Source organism: Panthera leo, chromosome D3 (assembly GCF_018350215.1).
Source record: "Panthera leo isolate Ple1 chromosome D3, P.leo_Ple1_pat1.1, whole genome shotgun sequence".
NCBI classification, from domain to species: Eukaryota; Metazoa; Chordata; class Mammalia; order Carnivora; family Felidae; genus Panthera; species Panthera leo.
The window spans coordinates 20,457,373-20,464,205 of NC_056690.1; the positions used below are offsets into that span (position 1 = coordinate 20,457,373).

General features: G+C 44.6%; 1 protein-coding gene and 1 gene segment (V, D, J or C); both read right to left on the minus strand.

Moving 5' to 3' along the window:
* The window catches only part of LOC122203331, an 803,799-nt gene that overhangs the window by 687,640 nt on the left and 109,326 nt on the right, over positions 1–6,833 (minus strand).
* The window catches only part of LOC122203328 (immunoglobulin lambda-1 light chain-like), an 814,466-nt gene that overhangs the window by 664,432 nt on the left and 143,201 nt on the right, over positions 1–6,833 (minus strand). The gene's annotated exons all lie outside the window — the stretch shown is intronic.

The window sequence follows — 6,833 nt, forward strand, 5'->3', positions numbered from 1 at the left end:
TGCCACTTCCTCCCCAGCTGCCTGTGGCTGCAGGTGCACGTGGCCGTGCTGACTGTTCTCGCTCTGAATTTATGAGACTCCCTCTAGGGAGACCCTAGCTCAGCCACTCTGTGATCCTCCATTTCTCCCATCCCTCTCTGTAATCCATTGTTACGTCTTTCCCCGTCCACAGTACATAGTCAGACTTTTCTCAATTTCCTTGAAGTTAGAATGTATCTCCCATCCAGACCCCAAATTGGAAACAGAAGCTAGAAGATAGTTGCAGGAGCTCACCTGTGAACTGGTACAATGCTTATATTTTGTTTTCTTCTTAAAGACAACAACAATATGTTCACCACTTTTTTCAAACGTGCTTTCACATTCTTCAGGGAGTTTTACAATTCCCCGTAATATACAGATAGCACACATCTCAGGATATTTGCTCTTACTGTAATAGCGCTCCCACTGGTCTTTTTTTAAGATTTAAAAACAATTTTTTACATTTATTTTCAGAGGCGGGGGAGGGGCAGAGAGAGGGAGAGAGAGAATCCCAAGCAGGCTCCACCCTGTCAGAACAGAGCCCAATGTGAAAACCATGAGATCACAAACCATGAGATCATGACCCGAGCCGAAATAAAGAGCCAGACGCTTAACCGAGCCACCCATGCACCCCAGCACTCCCACTATTCTTAAAATAAAACTTGCTTCAAGCTTATGCATTCTTCATTTGCTGACCAAAGTTTTTTGGCCTATAGCAGAACTATCCTACTTTCCTTCAGATTTGCAGACCGCTGGCCTGAGGAGTGAAGGACCAAACGTTCCCAGAGGATAAGTCAGACAGCAGATGTCAGTAAGTGTATGCAGAGTCATGTCTTCATATGGTTTATGGTCTGGGCACCTGCTTCTCCTGCACAGAGCCCCTACCATTTTGACACCTTCCCGTGGTGAACCCTCTGGCTTCACCTGGACAAGAAAGATGGGTTTTGAGACATCTGTCCATAGTCTTCCCAGGTTGCCGGCTTCCTTTCTCACCATCACTCGTCTCTCCAGCACTGATTTTTCAGTGACTATAGCAGAACCCGACTTTGGAACTGGTTCTTTGTCCAGTAACATTAGCACTTTTATTTTGTTCGTAATAACATTAAAATCATTTTCATTATTATTTTTTTGAGAGAGAGGAATGGAGAGAGAGAGAGCGAATGCAGGGAAGGGGCAGAGGGAGAAGGAGAGGGAGCATCTCAAGCAGGCTCCATGCCTGGCAACAGGCTGACCTGGGGCTCGATCTCACGACCGTGATCCTAACCTAAGATGAAATAAGCAGTCAGTCACTTAACAGATGAGTGACCCAGGCATCCCTTCATTATTTTTTTAAAAGTGTTAATGTTTATTGGGGCGCCTGGGTGGCTCAGTCGGTTGAGCCTCCGACCTCGGCTCAGGTCATGATCTCATGTTCTGTGAGTTCGAGCCCCGTGTCGGGCTCTGTGCTGACAGCTCAGAGCCTGGAGATTGCTTTGGATTCTGTGTCTCCCTCTCTCTCTGCCCCTCCCCTGCTCATTCTCTCTCTCTCTCTCTCTCTCTCTCTCTCTCTCAAAAACAAATAAACATTTAAAAAAATTTTAAAAAGGTTTTAATGTTTATTTATTTTTGAGAGAGAGAGACAAACAGATACAGACACAGAGAGACAGAGTGCAAATGGGGGAGGGGCATAGAGAGGTAGAGAGGTGCTGAGCTGTCAGCACAGAGCCCAAGGCAGGGTTCAAACTTGGGAATGATGAGATCATGACCTGAGCCAAAGTCGAATGTTTAATAACTGACTGAGCCACCTAGGAGCCCCATCCCTTCATTATTTTTAACTTATGAAAAAGTATCATTATTTAAAGATTATTGAAATAATTAATAGAAACTTTATATTTCTGATGACTTCACTGAATTTTCTTATCAGTGCAATATTTTTAATCTAAATACCTTGAGCTTCCTATAAGCAGAAAGTTTGGAGGTCCCTAGAACAAAACCAAAACAAAAGAAATATAAAGACAGAAAAAGAGGAGACAGCTTTCCTGACCCAAAAGCAATAATTTCAGCCCCCAGCTGTTTTCTGGAATCCATACCCTGCAGGCTCTACTTGCCCAGTACACATCTTGCAGAACCTTCTAGGAAGCGTTGGAACAAATAAATACAACAACCTGGTCATAGAAGATTTTAAGGAAACAAAGGGAATGCGAAAACTAAGTCTCTACGAGGTCAGGAAACAGTCTGACCACATCAGAGACAAAAACTCAGTGGTGTAACACCCAGTGTTGTTTCAAAAGTAAAGCTGACCTAAAGCACATTCTTGAGTTGTTTTTGCAGGCTTCAAACCGCGCCCCAAAGGGTTAATGAGGTTAGCACTGTCCCCAGCAGGACCTGCACTGACACCCCTTCTTTTTTCACAGGAAAGTCAACCTTCTGTTTCAGAGGCAAACAGCAGGCCGGGCTTGGCAGCCTAGACCAGGTACATCCTCCACCAACTCCACCTGCTCAGATGGACCCCGGCGTGTCCTCCAGGGACCTCCGCCTCAGGATGATGTTCAATCTCCACTCTCGGAGGAGCACAAGCTTCAGCTAACACCTCACAGGATACACACACAGGCCCGTGCTCTCAGGACCCCTGCACAACCTGGTGCCACCTTACGTGGGATGACAAAACTCCCTCTTCTGGGTCTCCATCCTAACCCTGAATCAAAGGAACCCACTCCCCTCCACTCAGGGAGTCACAGCTTTGGAAGTTACTCCCCTGATCTCCTTATTGGCTGCAGATCAAGATTCCTTTGTGTGACGTCTAGTGCAGCCTCTCCCCCTGTGACTCACCAAGGAGTGAACTCATGGTGGTTCTGTGACACTTGGACCTGATACATTTCATCCCTTAACAAGAAAACCTGGCTTATTCTCCCTACTCTACCTGTGGTTTTAGTCACATTTATTGAATGTATTAATAAGAAATTGCCAATACATATAAACTAAATATATTTGATCGTTTTTACTCCTTATATCAATGTTAGAATCCAGTAAAAAATAAAAACAGTAATTAACTTAAGAAGTATTCTTTAAAGGAGGTTCCCTTTTGATATGATTTTTTCACATTTAAACAAAATTTTCATGAGAATTTCCGGATAGCTGAGGTGAAATATCCATGACAGCTCTTAAAAACACCTGCATAATTAAGAAGGCAGAAGAAACTACACAAGACTCACACTCTTTTAACACATGAGACAGACCGTGCATCATCTTCACACAACATGGAAGTGAAATAAATGAGGAAGTAAATGCAAATGCAAAAGTAAATGCAGGGACCCTGGTGGCCTTGCTCGCACGCTCACACCACAAGTCATGAGCTTTAGTGGAAAGAGAAGTCAGTTCCAGAAACATCTGTGAAGAGAGAAGGAGAAAGTTAGCAGCGGCCTGAACCACCCTCAGAAGAGAAAGTCCCCTGAGTGTGAAGACACAGGACAGAGTGCGGGGAGACCTGACCCTGACCACAGGATGGGCACTCAGGGCGAGCAGGAGGGAGATAGGAGGTCTCAGATGCACTGTTGTGAGCAGATGGGCAAGAAAGTTGGGAGAGCAGCTCTGGAAACACCTCAGTGATGGGAAAAGAGGGGGAAGGAGACAGTAAGCACCTGCCAGCCACGAGGGATAAGAAAGAAGAGAAAAGAGAAACAGCCCACCTCCCTACCACAAGGAAAGCAAAAATGTATGATACAAAAACTAGAAAAATTGTCTAATAATCACATAATAATTTTCATAACAGAATGGAAGAGTCACTGGCTAAAGTTTTGAACAAAAATGGAATCTTCAAAAGTATACACAGTTTAAAAATGACAAGGGGATAACAGATATTGGAAAATAAAAATTAAAAAAATGAAATCTGTAATTACTTCATAGAGCGCTAAAGAAAAATAAATTATGTTTATTTAGAGAGCCTCTTATTAAAATGGGAATCTTCCAGATCAGTTAGCACGGCATCCATACAAGGGTGGTTTGCAAATAAGTGAAGAGGGGTCCATGCCATGGAGGATAGGCACCAGGTTCTGCTTCTGAGCACACAAGTGAGACACCTGCACAAACCTCTCGCTCCCCTCCTGGGACAGCAGAGTGGAACGCTTCATGCAAGTCATTCCATCCCCTGGGGTGCCGGAACTGAATTTGGGGAAAGCTGGATGTGAGTTGGGGCTGGGAGGCCTCTCCTGGGCTGCAGTGAGCACAGAGCAGAGGGCACAACATAGGGCCCCAGGCCTGGGTTTCGAGCTTAAACCCCCACAGACTATCAGGGAGAATGTGACCTGAGCACAAGGGCAGAGGGCACATACACCCCTCCACAGCATCTATGTGGGAGGCCTGAGGGGAAAGCCAATCTCTCAACTCAAGACATTTCCCACTCTTGCAGTTCATTCCCTATAACCCTGTGCCCTGACCTTCCTTGTGTGTGTGTATGTATGATTTAAGTATATATGTGTGTGTGTGTGTGTGTGTGTGTGTGTGTGTGTGTGTGTGGTCATACATATGAAACACAAATTACTTACATGAAATATTAGATACGGATATACATATATACACACTTCTAGCCAACCACTCTCACTTAACATAGAACTGTATGCCCTATTCCTACAAATGCTTACTGTTTCTCTCTGAACTTCACATAAAACATCTGATCACTGTCTTTCATAGTGAGTTAGATGAAAACCCAACAGATGTCCATGACCTCACAATTCTGTTTGTTCCTTATAGCACAGTATGTGGAGCTTGTTGATACTTAGCTGGTGCTCAGTCAATATTTTTAAATTAAAAAATAAATCAGTGAATAAAAAAAGAAAAAAATATACACATATCACTTTCTTTAACTTATGGCTAAAACATATATCTCCATTTTATTTTGGACCATCATTATCCACCCAGATTCTTACCCCCAGGCATGGGTGTCATCTTAGACACATCCTTATACCTCACTCATAACCTCCAGGTAATTCCTAAATCCGGTGCTTTTCACAGCAAAAGTAACTTTAAAATGCCCATGCTACCCAAATCAATCTATAGATTAAATACAATTTCTATGAAAAGTCCAATGACATTTTTTCACAGAAATAGAAAAAAGTCCCGAAGTTTGTATCGAGTCAGAAAAGCCTCCAGGGGCCAAAGCAATCTTGAGAACGAACTGTTGCAGGGTGTATGGCCAGAGTCACAAAAGATGAGTCCGCAAACGAAGTGCCGTTAAGTGAAGGTCCTCATACTCGAGTCGGGATGAGGCCCCAACTCTAGAATGAAGCTTCTTTTTATTAGGATAATTGCTAAAGACTATGTACATAAAGTCAGCTAAGCAAGTGTGTTACTCAACCTAACGGTCTAGCTTTTCAAGGTTGAATTTCCAGTTAACTGGTTTCTGTATCACTAGGAAGGGTCAGATGTGAAGGAGGATCCACCTTGGACACGTTCAGCTATGTAAACATGTCCTAAAGCCTTGCACCTTCTCCAGCCTTTCCCTTTTGAAGTCTTTTCCTTGGAGGCTTCTCTCCTGCATCTAACACAAAGAACAAAGCTGGAGTCATCATACTTTCTGCTTTCAAATTTTGTAGTCATGAAAACAGTGTGGTACTGGTGTAGAAAGAGACACATAGATAGATGCCACAGGAAAAAAAGAGACCAGAAATAAATGCAAGTTCCCCTTGACCACCAGGGAGGATGTAGGCTGAAAACAAGGACTTTGCACGGTCTCTGGAAGAGAGCTAACGTGGATTTTGAAGGGGATTCAGCCAGGAATGTGCGTGAATCATACCGCAGATGCCCCAAATGAGATCCTCAGGTTCTCACTGGTGTTTCCTGACACATTTTGGGAGAGACAGCTGGAAATGCTGGACCCCGTGCAATGGGACACATTGATACTCATGCCATGGTGGGCAGCGTGCATCCACATGGTCAATCTGGGGTAAGAAACGCAGCCCAAAGGACGCTTTCAGCTGGGTCAGGGCACACCTGCCAAGAGCCGCTGCAGGAGCTGCCCTCTTTTCTCTGCTGCTTCCTGCGTTGTCACGGGGTCCTGAGCCCTGGTTCCGCTGCCATTCCAGGTTACCCATTCCCCTGCTGGTGCACTGTTACTTTGGAGAATGATGAAAAGGTCCTAGAAATGGATAGTTGTGACGGTTACATAACACTGCACATACACTTAGCGTCTCTGAGAATGATTAAACTAGTAAATTTACCGTTATGTGTATTTTCGTAATTATTAACTAAAAGTTGAAAATCAAAATTATATTTAAGAAGCTATAGTCAAACAAATACCCTTGCCACCCTTATATGTGCTCCCCTATTGTAACTCACCCCAGCACTAACAAGTTACAGCAATTAAAAAATTTGTTTTCTTCCTGCAGATTCCACACGTAAAGGAGATGGCACAGTATTTCTCTTTCTCCGCTGGGCTTATTTCACATAGGGCAATGTCCTGCAGATTTGTCCAAGCTGTCTCTAATGACAGGACTTCCTCCTGGAAAGACCCATGGGGTTGACTTCCTTTGTGCACACATGGGGGAGATCCTGCTCCTGGTACCCCACCGCCTTCCTACTACTGGGATCACTGATGAGGAGAGGAGAATAGGACACAGTCAGTGCCTTGGGGGCTCAGGACGCCAGCCACAGGGGTGCCCATTGGGCCCTGGTGGTGGCAGCTGTGGGAAACTCACATCTGAGGGATCTACTTCACCCACCTTCCCGAGAGCAGGCTCAGCATTTTGGAGCAATGGTGGCACTTCCTCTTCACCCTCACAAGCCCCACTGGGAGGTTTGCTAACCTGACACCCAAAGCTCCTCCCAGGGCTAATCGCCATCTC